Source organism: Pseudophryne corroboree, unplaced genomic scaffold, assembly GCF_028390025.1.
Source record: "Pseudophryne corroboree isolate aPseCor3 unplaced genomic scaffold, aPseCor3.hap2 scaffold_3123, whole genome shotgun sequence".
Lineage (NCBI taxonomy): Eukaryota > Metazoa > Chordata > Amphibia > Anura > Myobatrachidae > Pseudophryne > Pseudophryne corroboree.
Window position 1 is genome coordinate 988 of NW_026969802.1, and position 16,841 is coordinate 17,828.

Sequence of the window (16,841 nt, forward strand, 5' to 3'; positions counted from 1 at the left end):
GGATTTTAAGAGAGTATTAATATTAGACGTTTGTCAAGAGCGAAAATATGAAAATTCTTGTTATCTCTATCAACTTATGATTTGATATATACCTGTGTATTCATAAGAGAGATTCAAGAAAACCGGCTTTTGTGAATCCGGACTCCTATTATAGTATTCAGCTGAGGTAAGTATTCTGCATAGTTTACTTGCAATGGAATTTGCTGATCGGCGGAAGGTATGTTCCTTAATACTACAGTACCCAGTATTCCCAGAGGGTCACCCTTTCTGGTACTGACCGGGCCCAATGCTGCTTTGCTTCCAAGATCAGACGAGATCGGGCAGGTCCAGCATGGTATGACTGTAGAGCAGAGGTTCTCAAACTCAATCCTCAAGGGCTCACACAGTGCATGTTTTGCAGGTCTCCTCACAGAATCACAAGTGAAATAATTAGCTCCACCTGTGGACCTTTTACAATGTGTCAGTGAGTAATTAATACACCTGTGCACCTGCTGAGTTACCTGCAAAACATGCACCGTGTGAGCCCTTGAGGACCGAGTTTGAGAACCTCTGCTGTAGAGAATAAAGTGGATACCTCTCAGCATGGGGGATAGCTACTACTTAAGCAAGTTGAGGCACGGAGGTACAGAGAAAGGTGTTATAAATAGGCAATTATTGCCCCAAGAAAAAAGTAGCAAATTATACTTACCGATAATTTCATTTCTTCAAGATACTCCATGGCAGCCATTACTCTGGGATTTATCCCTACTCCTAGATTTTAGACAGGAAGTTTTTTCTATTTTAGGCTCCGCCCCTTCTAGGAATATAGGTCCGTCCGCCTCTGGCTTCCCCAGTCTTTTGAGTGTCTCCTTGACGGAGCCTGAGAAAAAACAAAGATATACTGAGGTGGGAAAACTAGGCTGCCATGGAGTATCTTGAAGAAATGAAATTATCGGTAAGTATAATTTGCTACTTTCTTCTACACTACTCCATGGCAGCCATTACTCTGGGATATACCAAAGCATCCTAGTAGCGAGGGAAATAAACCACACAGAACCCAAATGATGCTTAAAGTAAATCTTTATGCAGTTGCTTCCTTCAGTACTGCTTCTCCAAAGTGACCACCAGAGACATCCAAGCCATAGTGTCTGGTGAATGTATGGATGGACGACCACGTCGCTGCTGCACATATCTCTTTAATCGACACCTGTGCTTTCCTTGCCCAGGATGTAGCCACAGCCCTCGTAGAGTGTGCCTTAATGTGGTCTGGAACTGGTCGGCCATTTTCTTGATAGGTGAATGCAATCAATTCCGTGATCCACCTAGAAATCGTGTTTTTAGAAGGTGATTCACCTTTTTTGACTCCAGAGTGTAGAACAAACAAATTCTTAACTTTCCGGAAGTCTTTCACTCTCTCCAAGTATATAGAGACTGCCCGCAAAACATCCAGCATATGTAGTCTTTCTTCGTAATCATCCGTTGGGTACGGAAAGAAAGATGGTAGAATGATTTCTTGACTCATATGGAAGTTTGATACTGCTTTTGGTAGAAATTCAGGATTATTCCTTAATATTATTCTGTCTGGAAGAATATTCAGGTAGGGCTCCTCAGCCCAGAGAGCCTGTAGTTCTTCAACCCTTCTCGCTGAAGTTATTGCCGTGAGGAAAACTACCTTCCAGGTAAGCATTTTTAAAGAGATTTCCCGCAGAGGTTCGAAAGGTGAATCCATCAGCGTGTTCAGAACAAGGTTCAGATCCCAGGTTGGCATAACTGATCTAACTCTAGGACGTTCCCTCTTGATGGCTTGACAGAATCTCTGTACCAGGTTATCCTCCGACAACTTCCTATCCAGCAATATACTTAAGGCTGATATTTGTACCTTGATGGTTGATACCGCCAAACCCATCTGAAAACCTTTGCTTAAGAACTGCAGTACCTGAGGAACTTCAACCTTAGAGATTTCGGCATCATCTCCCAACCAATCTCCAAATTTTTTCCACACTCTATAGTAGGATTTTGAAGAGGTGCTCTTCCTTGCTTTCATAATTAAGGTGACAACCTGTTCTGAAAGGCCTTTAGTTCTCAGGATTGACCTTTCAACTTCCACGCCGTCAAATGAAGACTCTGTGGGTTTGGGTGAAAGACTGGTCCTTGACGTAGTAGCTCTGGTTCTACTGGTAAGATCCATGGACCCTGTATTGCCATTCTGAGTACCGTGGGAAACCACACTCTGTTTGGCCAGTGAGGTAGAATTATTATTACTACCGCCTTCTCCTCTCTGATTTTCCGTAGAACTCGAGGTATCATTGGTAGTGGAGGGAACACATAACTGAGACTGAAGTTCCACCTCTGGGAGAGAGCATCTGTCCCGTTGGAATTTGGAGACTGGTACCTTGAAAAGAAATGTTCCACTTTCGTATTCTGGGATGTGGCCATCAGGTCTATCTGAGGGTACCCAAACCTCTGTGCTATTAAGTGGAACACTTGAGGATTCAGCTCCCATTCTCCTGGTAATACCTCGTGTCTGCTCAGGTAATCCGCCACTAAATTGGATTCTCCTGGAACATGAAGGGCTGTTATGGACTTTAGATTTTGTACTGCCCAATCCAAAATCTTCGCTACTTCCACCCATAGATCTCGACTTCTGGTGCCTCCTTGTCGGTTTAAATATGCCACGACTGTGACATTGTCCGAGAACACTCTCAGATGAGACTGCACCAGCACCATCTGAAAACAACATATCAAATTCCACACTGCCCTCATTTCTCGTTTGTTGGAAGACATGAGTTTTTCTTGGGTGGACCATGACCCCTGGCATGTGTGACTTAACAGATGACCTCCCCAACCTGTGGCATTTGCATCTATTGTTAAGACAGCGTACTTGGGTTGTGCTAAGGACACTGACCTCTGCCTTAAACTCTGGTCCATCCACCAATCCAGGGACTTCTTTGCTCCTTGAGTGAGGATTATCTTGTGGTCTAGGTCTCTGCCTATACGGACCGCTCTGATTATGTCCCACTGGAACGTTCTCATTTTCTACCTGGCCCAGGGTACTACATCTATCGTAGAAGACAACATCCCCACAAGACGCAGGCCCAGACAGAGTGAAATGCTGTCCTCTACCTGAACCAGGGATGAAAGATCTTGAATCTTTTTGCATCGGTCTTCTGATAATGCTACCGTGTACTTTTTCGAATCTATCCAAACACCTAGGAACTGCAGACCTTGTGTTGGATCTAGCTTGCTCTTCTTCCAATTCACTAGCCAACCATGAGCTTGAAGAATCTGAAGAGTCTTCTGTACAGTTGTTATTAGAGTCGCTTTCGTACTCGCACAGATCAGCAAGTCGTCCAGGTACGGCCACAATGCTATGCCCATCACTCTCATATGTGCCACTAGAGCTAGAAGCACTTTCGTGAAGACTCTCGGTGAGGAAGACAGGCCGAACGGCAGGCAGGTAAATTGAAGGTGTTTTCCAAGGACGTAAAACCTTAGAAACCTCTGGTCGTCCCTGTGAATTGGCACATGAAAGTAGGCGTCCTTCAGATCTATAGAGGCCATAAAGTCTTCCTGCTTTATCCCTAATAATATGGTCTTCAATGTTTCCATGTGAAACCTTTTCTTTATAAGAAATTTGTTTAAACTTCTTAAATCCAGAATGGCCCTGAATTCCCCTGATGGTTTCTGAATCAGGAACATCCTGGAATAAAAACCTCTTCTCTCCTCTGCCACCGGCACCTTTACAACCGCCTGTGTTTTGATGAGGTTTTCTATAATATCCTGAAAGGCTATTATCTGTTCTTTTGACGTTAAACTTTTTGACTTCACAAAATTCCGCCCTATCGGCTTCTTATGCGATAACCCTGGGAGATTACTTTTAATACCCAGGCTTCTTGAGTTGACTCCTGCCACTGATCCGCAAATTTCATTAATCTGCCTCCTACTGGCGCAGCACTCTGGGGCATCATATAGTCAGAATTTCCTATTTCCTCTTCTGCCAGACTGACGAAAGGACTGCCTGGTAGTTGTTGGAGTGTATCTACCATACTGCCTACCTGGCCTGTATGACCTGGCCTCTTTAAACTGCTGTTTAGGTGAAGAAGCCCTAAACCTTGTTTTCCTATCAAACGGCAGCTTTGCGGATTTACCGCCTGACATTACATTGATTATGGACTCCAGCTTACTTCCAAAGAGGCGAGATCCTTCATAAGGAAGAGCTACCAATCTATTTTTAGAGTGGACGTCTGCTGTCCAGGTACGCAGCCACAATGACCTTCTAGCCGCAACACCTGCCGCTAATGATTTTGCTGCATATTCTACTACCTCAAGAGAGGCCTCACACAGATACTCCACCGCCTTCATTATCACAGCCAGGTCTTTCTGCAGGTGATGTCTGGATACCTGATCCTCCAAATCATGATGCAGGTTGTTCCCCCATAGTCTCAGGGTTCTGGTTGTTGACGCCATCGCTACCCCAGCCTTCAGCGTCACTGCTGATGCTTTGTGGACTTTTTTCAAGGAACTCTCAACCTTCTTGTCCATCGCATCCTTAAGCACCGCACTGTCTTCTAACAGGATGGTGGTTTTGGAAACAACTTCTGCCACAGCAGCATCCACTTTAGGCAATTCACACCATTTAATGAATTCTACATCCTGTACCGGAAACATACGCTCCAACCTCTTCATATAATTGAGACGCTTGTCCGCAGTCTGCCACTGCACTGACATAATCTCCTTCAACACTTTATGCACCGGAAAACATCGGCTTTTCTTAATCCTATCTTCAAATAAAGGATCCTGAGCATCATCCTCCTGTGCTTCATCCTTAATATTTAAAGCTCTATACATATGCTTTAGTAAGCTATCCACTATATCCAAATTAAATGACCTATCTGGCTCCTGAGCCTCCTCAGACTCTGCCGGAGACAGACTATCAGCATAATCCAATACAACGAGACTATCTGAATCCTCAGCAGCATCTAGACTGGTCTGCGACCTGGATCTTTTAGCCCCCTGAAGCTCCTTTAATTCATCCTTTGTTACGAATGACTTTTTCATCCATTCCATCAGATCCTGAATCTGCTTAGATTGGCCCTGGGATGCTTCACAATCATCGCATAACTTGCTATGTTTATCTCTTGAAAAACTTTTCCTACATCCAGAACAAGCCAAATGATGCTTCTTTTTACATGTTCTTTTCCTAGGAACATCAGACACACTGCAACCAAAGCAAATAATATACTAAGCACCCTAACTACATAACATAATAAGTGCCCTAAATGAGACTGCTTACCATTCCTGGGCACATGTAGGCGTGGAGGGAGACATCTCTTTATCCATGCTGATAAAGTCTTCAGTAATCCTTTTCCAATTATTATCTATTCCCTTATATCTGGGAACAGTATCCTCTGCACCCCTCTCACTCTCAGCGGTGGACCGCGCCATTTTTATCCCTCTGACTCGCAGCCTTCGGGCGGCGCATGCGCAGACCGATACACGACAACTTCCGGTATTCGGCCGCGCACTTCCGCCCGCCGCGTCCAGCGCTGCCCTCCAGGCTCAGCGCGACTTCCGCCCTCCAGTCTCCGGCGTCTTTGCGGTCGCTAGCGGCAACGGGAGCGGGGGCACTCACAGTAATCCAGCCAGCTGGTCGTCCCTGCACTTCAGTTCAGTATATTCCGTCTCCTCCAAGCAGGTACCATAAAACAAGCAGTGACTTTCCATATTTGTACTGCCACAGGCAGCAATTATTATGGTTTTCCTTCAGCTTTATACTGCCACAGGCAGTAATTACAATGCTGCCCATTGATCCTGGGTGCCAAACCCCTTCCAGCCGCGACTCACAGAGGCGCATTAGGCCGGGAAAATCCTGGTAAGCCTCATATTTGAAATAAAATAACAAACGACTACACTGTCACTATCTAAGGAGACAGGAAAAAAGACTGGGGAAGCCAGAGGCGGACGGACCTATATTCCCAGAAGGGGCGGATCCTAAAATAGAAAAAACTTCCTGTCTAAAATCTAGGAGTAGGGATAAATCCCAGAGTAATGGCTGCCATGGAGTAGTGTAGAAGAAACACAGTTTTCAGGGGAACCAAAATATTGGTGGGTAAAAAAGAAAGCCTCAAAGGAATGGACATATTATTTTCTCTCCCATGGGAATAGGGCCGTTAGTAGATATATTCGCTCCCAGTGCGAGATTTCAAAATGCGCCCCCCCCCCCCCCCCCCCATATAGACATAAAGAGAAAAAGCATGCGCGCGCCTTCGGTGCGCGCGCTCCCGACAAAGGTGTGTGGCCTGATTAAAATGGGCGTGGTCTCGTTAAAGTGGGCGTGGCATCATCTGATATCATCACACCCACCACAGGGGAAAAAATAAAAAAGTCCCCTTTTTACACATTACAGCAGGCAAGTGTCCCCATTTTACACAGTGCAGCAGGCAGGTGCCCCCATTTTACACAGTACGGTAGGCAGATATCCCCATTTTACACAGTACGCAGGCAGGTATCCCCATTTTACAAAAAAAGTGCAGCAGGCAGGTATCCCCATTTTACACAGTGCGGCAGGCAGGTATCCCCATTTTACACAGTACGGTAGGCAGATATCCCCATTTTACACAGTACGCAGGCAGGTATCCCCATTTTACAAAAAAAGTGCAGCAGGCAGGTATCCTTATTTTACACAGTGCGGCAGGCAGGTGCCCCCATTTTACACAGTGCGGCAGGCAGATATCCCCATTTTACACAGTGCGGCAGGCAGATATCCCCATTTTACCCAGTGCGGCAGGCAGATATCCCCATTTTACACAGTGTGGCAGGCAGATATCCCCATTTTACACAGCGCGGCAGGCACATGCCCCCATTTTACACAGTACGCAGGTATCCCCATTTTACACAGTGCGGCAGGCAGATATCCCCATTTTACACAGTGCGGCAGGCAGGTATTCCCATTTTACACAGTGCGGAAGGCAGATATCCCCATTTTACACAGTGCGGCAGGCAGATATCCCCATTTTACACAGTGGGGCAAGCAGGTGTCCCCATTTTACACAGCGCGACAGGCAGGTGTCCCCATTTTACACAGCGCGGCAGGCAGGTATCCCCATTTTACACAGTACGGTAGGCAGATACTGTATCCCCATTTTACACAGTACGCGGGCAGGTATCCCCATTTTACAAAGTGCAGCAGGCAGGTATCCCCATTTTACACAGTGCGGCAGGCAGGTGCCCCCATTTTACACAGTGCGGAAGGCAGATATCCCCCTTTTACACAGTGCGGCAGGCAGATATCCCCATTTTACACAGTGCGGCAGGCAGATATCCCCATTTTACACAGCGCGGCAGACACGTGACCCCATTTTACACAGTACGCAGGCAGGTATCCCCATTTTACACAGTGCGGCAGGCAGATATCTCCATTTTACACAGTGCAGCAGGCAGGTATCCCCATTTTACACAGTGCGGCAGGCAGGTATTCCCATTTTACACAGTGCGGCAGGCAGGTATCCCCATTTTACACAGTACGGTAGGCAGATATCCCCATTTTACAAAGTGCAACAGGCAGGTATCCCCATTTTACACAGCGCGGCAGGCAGGTGTCCCCATTTTACACAGTGCGGCAGGCAGGTGTCCCCATTTTACACAGTGCGGCAGGCAGGTAACCCCATTTTACACAGCGCAGCAGGCACGTGCCTCCATTTTACACAGTGCTGCAGGCAGGTATCCCCATTTTACCCAGCGCAGCAGGCACGTGCCCCCATTTTACACAGTGCGGCAGGCAGGTATCCCCATTTTACACAGCGCAGCAGGCAGATATCCCCATTTTACACAGTACACAGGCAGGTATCCCCATTTTACACAGTACGGCAGGCAGGTATCCCCATTTTACACAGTGCGGAAGGCAGGTATTCCCATTTTACACAGTACGGTAGGCAGATATCCCCATTTTACAAAGTGCGACAGGCAGGTATCCCCATTTTACACAGTACACAGGCAGGTATCCCCATTTTACACAGTGCGGCAGGCAGGTATCCCCATTTTACAAAGTGCGGCAGGCAGGTATCCCCATTTTACACAGTGCGGCAGGCAGGTATTCCCATTTTACACAGTGCGGCAGGCAGGTATCCCCATTTTACACAGTGCGGCAGGCAGGTATCCCCATTTTACACAGTGCGGCAGGCAGGTATCCCCATTTTACACAGTGCGGAAGGCAGGTATTCCCATTTTATACAGTGCGGCAGGCAGGTATCCCCATTTTACACAGTACGGTAGGCAGATATCCCCATTTTACAAAGTGCGACAGGCAGGTATTCCCATTTTACACAGTACACAGGCAGGTATCCCCATTTTACACAGTGCGGCAGGCAGGTATCCCCATTTTACAGTGCAGCAGGCAGGTGCCCCCATTTTACACAGTGCGGAAGGCAGGTATCCCCATTTTACACAGTACGCAGACAGGTATCCCCATTTTACACAGTACGCAGGCAGGTGTCCCCATTTTACACAGTGCGGCAGGCAGGTGCCCCCATTTTACATAGTGCGGCAGGCAGATATCCCCATTTTACACAGTATGCAGGCAGGTGTCCCTATTTTACACAGTACAGCAGGCAGGTATCCCCATTTTACACAGTACAGCAGGCAGATATCCCCATTTTACACAGTGCGGCAGGCAGATATCCCCATTTTACACAGTACCCAGGCAGGTGCCCCCATTTTACACAGTGCGGCAGGCAGGTATCCCCATTTTACACAGTACAGCAGGCAGGTGCCCCCATTTTACACAGTACAGCAGGCAGGTGCCCCCATTTTACACAGTGCGGCAGGCAGGGTTCCCCATTTTACACAGTACAGCAGGCAGGTATCCCCATTTTACACAGTGCGGCAGGCAGATATCCCCATTTTACAAAGTGCGGCAGGCAGGAATCCCCATTTTACACAGTACAGAAGGCAGGTATCCCCATTTTACACAGCGCGGCAGGCAGATATCCCCATTTTACACAGTGCGGCAGGCAGGTATCCCCATTTTACACAGTACGGTAGGCAGATATCCCCATTTTACACAGTATGCAGGCAGGTGCCCCCATTTTACACAGCGCGGCAGGCAGGTATCCCCATAGGCAGGTGTCCCCATTTTACAAAGTGCGGCAGGCAGGTTTCCCCCATAGGCAGGTGTCCCCATTTTACACAGTGCGGCAGGCAGGTTTCCCCGTAGGCAGGTGTCCCCATTTTACACAGTGCGGCAGGCAGGTTTCAAGTGGGGGGAAGGAAGGGGGAGGGAGAGAGAGAGAATACTTACGTCTTCCCGCTCTTCGGTCCCACCGACTCTCGTCCCTCGCGCCGGCGGCCGCCTCCTCCTTCCATGCATTCTCCTTATCGCCTCTCCCCGAGCGCTCCTGCTCGGGGGTGGAGCTTCGCGGAATGACGCGTTTGCGTCGTGACGTCACGACGCAACGCGTCATTCCACGAAACTCCGCCCCCGAGCAGGAGCACTCGGGGAGAGGCGATAACAAGTAACAAAGTGCCGCGGCGGGCACCCCGTGCGGTTGCACGGCTCGCCCGCCGCTAGAAACGGCACTGCATGGGAAATCCCCCACACAAGAATTGTGGTAAAAACACATACAAGATTTACCACAAACAAATTGTGGTGAAACAATTATGAGAGTGGTATGTCCTAATTAATGAGGTATGAATGTAGCAGAAATATGTTGAATCATACATAAAGATTGACATAGATTCCAGCACAAAGGCTGCCTGAGCAGCTATCAGTCTTATTACAGAAAGATACAATTGTATTTAAATAATGGCCACAATAATGAGTTGCTGAATATATTGTGAGAATACTGATTCATATAGCAACATGACAATACACTAAGAATACACCACATGGGCTGCAAAGGCAGCTGTCTGTCTATTGCTGAAAGATACAGTTGTTTTTAAATAATTGTCACAGTGATGAATCGCTGAAAATGTTGCAGAATACTGACTCATATAACAACATAAAAAGTTCCTGAGGAATTCACATTGAATCCAGCACTTAAGCTGCGAAAGCAGCTGACAGTCTGTTAAGAAAGGATACAGTTATATTTAAATAATAGTCACAATTAGTGAAGACAGACTATCTGTAAATAAACACTAGTGATAGTATTGTATAGGCCAGTCGGGATGCCTGTGGTCAAAATAAATAAATGCCTGACTAAGTTGGTAGCGCTGATACTAGAGAGAATTAATTAATTGAATGATTAAATAATTAATTGATGCACCAATAAATTAACAGCTGATAAATGGTTTCCCTACACTGGGTGAATACCCTGTGCATGTATACAGTAACCAGGGAAAGGTCAGGCAGGTGTTATTTCCAGAAAACTTGTTGCTGGTGAAACGGTCCTGTCTGTGCAGCATGAACAGAGTGGGTGAAGCGTCTCCCCTGTACCTGCGCTGGGTACACGGGGGTGAAACCTGACCAGAGAGCTATAACCCGCTGCATAGAGCGGTGCTCTACTTGCTACATTTGCTGGAGAGGAGTCCGCCCGCGGTCGAAGCCCCGTTACGGAGGTCCCGGAAGTCGGGTGTCGGGCCGGAAGTGACGCGCGTTTCGTTGGGAGGAGCTTGTTCACATGATCGTCTGATCTGTGAGCCCTCCGTGTGTGTCTCTTAACAGATGTATTAGCCAATCTCCTTGTAGGGAGACATGATTGACCTGATGGCAGACCAATGGGTAGCTAAAATCGGAACAATAGGGATGTTATGCTGAGAATACAGAGACAATGGATCTATTACATGGAATGCAAAGCAGATGTGACATATCTGAATAATGCCATTAACTGGTCCTGCTATAATAGATAATAGTCGGTAGCTATATGTTGGTTACCATTCTTGCCGCATATGGTATAAAAATTGTATAACAATTATTGTACAATCTGGTCCTGTGCAGATTCCAAATGTGAGAGGACAGCGGGTTGGGGGGACGGGGGAGGTCGCTTACCTCCGTTCCCCCCGGGCGGACAGCGGCGGGACACAAGCAGCATTGCGGCAGGTCTCCGGCGTGGAGGGGCTTGCATCCGGTGGGATTCAAGCCCCTCCAATCACGGCGCGGCAAGGATGGCGCCGGGCGGGAGCCAATCAGGGCTCGCGCCCGGTCAGCCAATGGGAGCATGCCGCTACGAGCCAATCAGGGCTCGCCGCGTCATAGCGCTGCCCCCTCCCAGCGTCTTATAACAGACGCAGCGGAGCGGGAGCAGTCAGTCGGCGCCGGACCCGGAGCAATGAAGAGCTCCCGAAAAAAAGAAGAAGAAGAAGAAGCGGCGGTCGAGGAGAAGAAGCGGCGGCAGGGCGGCGGCCGAGAAGCAGAAGAGGCGCCAGAGGAAGCCGGAAGAGGCCCCCGCGGAGAGTGACAGGCGACGCCCGAGGAGAAGACGTCGAGACGGCTGGAGAAGATGAGCCCACCAGGAGGTCCGGTGGAGAGTGCCGCGGTGTGTGGGAAGCAAAAGAGCTAACGAAGCTCCCCACTGCGGCCTCTCCCTACGGTCTGGTAAGCGGCCTCGAGCCGAGTCTCCTACCCTCCCTAGACCACCGGGTGTTCGGGCATTAGGCCCGTGGGCACAGTCAGGCCCTCTCGGCCTGTGGGCATATAGTCGGGCCCTCCCGGCCCGTGGGCACCAGTGAGTCGCCATGTCTGAGCCCGGGGCCACGCGCAGTCGAGGATCCACTCGGCCCGTGGCCTGTAGGCCCAGACCCGACCTCTCACCCACCTGGGGGTTCGGGCGTTAGGTCCGAGCCACCCTCAGCCACACCGTAGGCGGGCACTAGGCCCGAGGGACAGAAACAGGCTAAAGGCCTGGGGTATAGCTAGGGGGCGCTAGGCCCTAGTATACTTTGGGCAGTAGGGACGTATAAGGTGACCCTGGGCACAAGGCCAGGTCATACAGCGGGCACTGACTAGGCGGGCACTAGGCCCGAGGGACAGAAACAGGCTATAGGCCTTGGGTATAGCTAGGGGGCGCTAGGCCCTAGTATACTTTGGGCAGTAGGTACCTATAAGGTGACCCTGGGCACAAGGCCAGGTCATCCAGCGGGCACTGACTCAGGCGGTCACTAGGCCTGAGGCTGCAATCGGGCTCTAGGCCCGTGTCACGGCTAGGAGAAGGCCCGGGGGCGAATCAAGGTCCTTAGGCAGGGAGACGATCCTAGTTCAGGCGGAGCCCCGTCCTTTGGGTACTCCAGTGGGTGAGCTGTGTGACAGCTCGCGCGGGGTCCATTGCAGGCTGGGCACAGGGGGTCGGCTGGCCCTCGCGTCCTGTATACGCCTTTGGGGTGGGGAGGGGCCGTGGAGAGACTGTCTCAACCGGGGCGAGGTAGTGGAACCTGCATCGGACCGGATGGTGAAGGTAATCCTCATTTGTATTATATTCACACTGTGACCTGTAGTTGCTTGACCTGTTGACGGAGATTAGGTGAAGTAGCCAAACATGTTGAACTGTTTGTAGTTTATAGTAGTTAGGCTCAGTTCTGTTGTAGCCCTTGTTTAATTGTAGGGAGGCTGCTGTCATTCTCTCCCCAGGAGCGGAAGTTCTCGTCAAGCAAGCTGACAAGAGTACCAGTGTGAGTATTCTCTGTGAGTGTGTGTCCTTGTCCGTGTTGAGTGCCGGTCGCGAGACCCCGCTAGGCCTAGCGGGCTCGCTCCCACCTTGGTGCGCAAGTGCCAAATAGGTGACGATTTGGGTGGCTGAGACCCACGGGCCGATGATGACATTCACCTAACCAGTGAACGTGGCGGCCACCCCGGTGTGCCACTTATTCCCTTACGAGGAAGGAGTGGGCACACAGTGAGAATATTCCTTGTCTCCTCTAGCCGCCAGCTTCCAGACTGACCCCCGGGCAGAGGCCCCGAAGAGAAGTTATTCGTAGTCTTGGCGGAGCGGAACGGAGGGTGCGGCGCAATCGGAGGTAAGCAGTGGTACGCTTTTACGGTCGCAGGTATTACACCATCTCGGTACCCTTACATTTGGCGTAGTCGGCAGGATACCTGGGGAAGATGGATCAAGAAGCAGACAAGCCGGAAAGCGACAGTGGCGAGCCTTCCGATGAGGCGATTGACGCGCCCAGTGATCAGCCTCAGGCCAGGTTACCCATCGGAGCAGCCCTCAACCACCTCGACAAGTTCGACGGGCAGAATATGCCCTTGACGGAGTGGATCGAACAGTTGGAAACCACTATCGACCTCTACCAGATTCCGAAACGGGTACAGGTGAATTTGGCATTGAAGGTCCTGACTGGCGATGCCCGGAAGACAGTGAAAGTACGTCCTGAGCGGCTTCGTAGAAGCCTGGCCGACGTCTTCGCCATTCTGAAGGGCGTGTATGGGGAAAAGGCCACCACCACCACGCTGAAGAAGCATGTGTTCGCACGGATTCAAAGGGAAGACGAGACGATTTCTCAGTTCGCTAACGCGATCCAGAATACATGAGTGAGATCCAGACGAGGGAGGACGAAGAGTTGATGACGGAGGATCCGGATTCCACCTTGAGAGGTATTCTAATAGGTGGGCTGAGGAGCAGGTCCCTGCGGAACTACCTCCAGGATAAGGTCGATGGGGATGGCAAGCTCACCTTCTTCGAGGTGTTGGGGATGGCGCTGAAGAAAGAAGAAAATGCGGAGCTTAGTTCCAGCGCCGTGTCCAGACCACCCACCCAACCGATAGATAGGGTCCGGACGCCGGAGATTAGTCCCTTGGAGGGCTGCATCAAGGAGTTAACCACCACGCTCCTTCTCGTCCAGGACGAAGTGTCCCAGTTAAGACAGAGGGTGGAACGGGCAGAAAGCCGGGACGTCGACCCCGAAAAGAGGGGTTGGGACGACAAGGATTGTTCCAAGGAAAAAAACCCTCGGAGGAAAAGGGAATCGGAGACTGCTGGACGTCGGGGAGGGGAGGTGTGCCCGCGAGGACCCCGCAAGTTAGTGTGTTGGGAATGTGAGGAGCCTGGACATTTCGCTCGGGATTGCCCGGGCCGCCGCCCCGGAAGGGAGGGACGTAGGAGACCTTTAAACTAAGGTCCCTCGCGGTAGCGGGACAATCCGCGGGGGAAGACGGCGCGCGAGTAGATGTCGCCAACTGATCCGACTTGTTCGGTGAGTGTCCCACGGTAGTGGCAAAGTTAGGAGGGAGGGATCAACGTTGCCTTTTGGATACCGGGTCGCAAGTGTCCACCATGTCCGAGAAACGGTTTAGGGAAGACTATGCCCATCTCACGACCACCAGTGTCGGGAATTGGGTGATACTGGTGGCTGCAAACAACCTCCCCATTCCCGTAAAAGGGGTCGTGTGGATCGAAGTGGAGGTGTATGGACAATCCCTTGGAAAAAAAGGGTTCGTAGTAGTGAGCGGCGAGGAGTTTCACCATGGGCCGGTGATTCTGGGGAACATCCTGCGGAGTCTGGATCAAGTACTCGTACACGATAAGGGCCCCCAATACTGGAAGTATCTGGGTGTGCAGAAGCCGGTGCAACAAGCTTTCCAGAGGGTCGTCCAGCGGAAAGAGGAGACCGCCTCCGTGGAAGCCTTGCGGCCCCTAGGCCTGATCAAGACGCGGCATAACCAAAAGGTGAAGATCCCAGCAAGACAGGAGGTGGTCCTAGAAGTACCCGTCCGTGCACAGCAGCGGCTGGAAGGAAGGGAGGTTGTGATAGAACCTTGTTGGTTCAGACAAGTGGAGGCCGGTTTGCTGTTGGCCAGAACCGTAGCGGTCGTACGGGATGGTACCGTACCCCTACGGGTGTGCAACCTGGGGAACTCGCCAATTAAGATCCCGGCCAGGTCGGTGCTAGCCCATCTAGAGGCTATCCCTGAGGGTGGTATCGAGCCAGGCCCTAGGGTTACCTTAAAGCCGGATGCATGCGAGCCTTGGACGTTGGCCGTCGCCCTCGAGGAGAAACAAGAACCCACCGCGGAGTGGAACGGGGACGTGATTCTGAAACAGATGGATGTATCACTGGAGGGCTGTAGTACGGCAGAGGTAGGCGGGGTAAGGCAAATGCTGTGGGCATGACAGAAGTCGTTCTCCCGCAGCGTGGAAGACTTTGGCCACACGACCGAGATAGAACATGAGATCAACACCGGTGACAGTCTACCTGCTCGGGAGCGCTATCGGCAGATTCCCCCGAAGCTGTACCAGGAGGTCAAGACCATGATCCAACAAATGCTGGCCAACGGCGTCATCAAAGAAAGTAAGAGCCCATGGGCTGCCCCCATTGTGCTGGTAAAGAAGAAAGACGGCACTACAGGAGCTTTAACAGCTGCACCGTCCGGGACGCTTATCCATTGCCCCGCATTGAGGAGTCACTGGCGGCTCTGGGGAAATCGCGCTTCTTTTCCACGCTGGATTTGGCCAGTGGGTACTGGCAGGTGCCCGTGGTGGAGAAAGACCAGGCGAAGACGGCATACATTACGCCCATGGGGCTTTTTGATTTCTGTCGAATGCCCTTCGGGCTCTCCACTGCACCGGCCACATTCCAGCGCCTTATGGAGCGCTGTCTCGGGGACTTGAACTTTGAAGCAATCCTCATCTATTTGGACGACATTATAGTGTTTGCCCCCACCCTGGAGGAACACTTGCATAGGTTGGAACAAGTGCTTCAATGACTGGAACAATACGGCCTCAAATTAAAACCCAGGAAGTGCCACCTCTTGAAGTCCAGCTTGGAATACCTGGGCCATGTGGTCTCAGAGGAAGGGGTGCGGCCCACCCCCGACAAAATTGCCGCAGTCCAAGAATGGAGGACCCCGGCAACGTGACGGAGTTGAGGGCATTTCTTGGATTGGTGGGCTACTATCGGCGGTTTATTCGAGACTTTGCCAAGATCGCAGGCCCCCTACATGGACTGTTGCGAGGTGTTGCCACGGATGTGCGGAATCGGGCAGTGGCGTGGGACCAAGCGCAGGAGGTTGCCTTCACGGGTCTGAAACAAGCCCTCACCCAGGCCCCCGTACTGGCTTATGCTGACTTTGACAAGCCATTCATATTGTACACAGACGGGAGCCACCAAGGGGCTGTACTCTCCCAGCTGCAGGAAGGCCAGGAACGAGTTATTGCTTATGGGAGTCGGAGTCTCCGGGAGTCGGAGCGGAATCCCGACAACTACAGCTCGTTCAAGCTAGAATTGCTGGCAGTCGTCTGGGCGGTCACCGAGAAGTTTGCGGAGTACCTGATCGCCGCCGACTTCGAAGTGGTCACGGATAACAACCCCCTGTCGCACCTGCATACAGCTAAGTTGGGCGCTCTGGAGCAGCGTTGGGTGGCACGCTTGGCCAAGTTCTCCTTTAAAATTCGATATCGCCCGGGTAAGGCGAATACGAATGCGGATGCCTTATCCCGCTATCCGGTGGGGCTACCTACGGGGCCCACGGATGAAGAGAGGGAGGGTCAGGAGATCCCTGACCTTATTAGAATGATTCCCAGCTCACCCGGGCCCAAGGTGACGTGCGGGATTCTGCTACAGAAGACCTTGCCGGACTGGGCCATAGCACAAGGGCAGGATCAAGAGGTGCAGTGTGTGCGTGGGTGGAAGGAGCGGGAGCACTGGCCATCCTCGGCGGAGAGGCTGCAGCTTAGCCCGTGGGGCAAAAAGCTGGTACATCAGTGGGAACGATTGACCATACGAGGAGGGGTATTGTGCCGCCAGGCATATCTCGAGCACGAGCTCCGGAAGGTGTGGCAGGTTGTTCTCCCCAGAGATTTAGCCCGTGGTCTGGTGACTGAAGCACACGAAGAAGGCGCCCATTTTGGGACAGAAAAGACCCTGCAATGGATCAGTCGGCAGTATTTCTTCCCAGGTTTGCAGGCCCTGGTGGAGGGTGTGTGTCAGACCTG

At 51.0% G+C, this 16,841-nt stretch overlaps 1 pseudogene; it reads right to left on the bottom strand.

The window, feature by feature from the left end:
* Positions 1-229: 229 nt before the first annotated feature.
* Positions 230-348, bottom strand: LOC135017170 (5S ribosomal RNA; annotated as a pseudogene).
* Between the last annotated feature and the right edge of the window lie 16,493 nt (positions 349-16,841).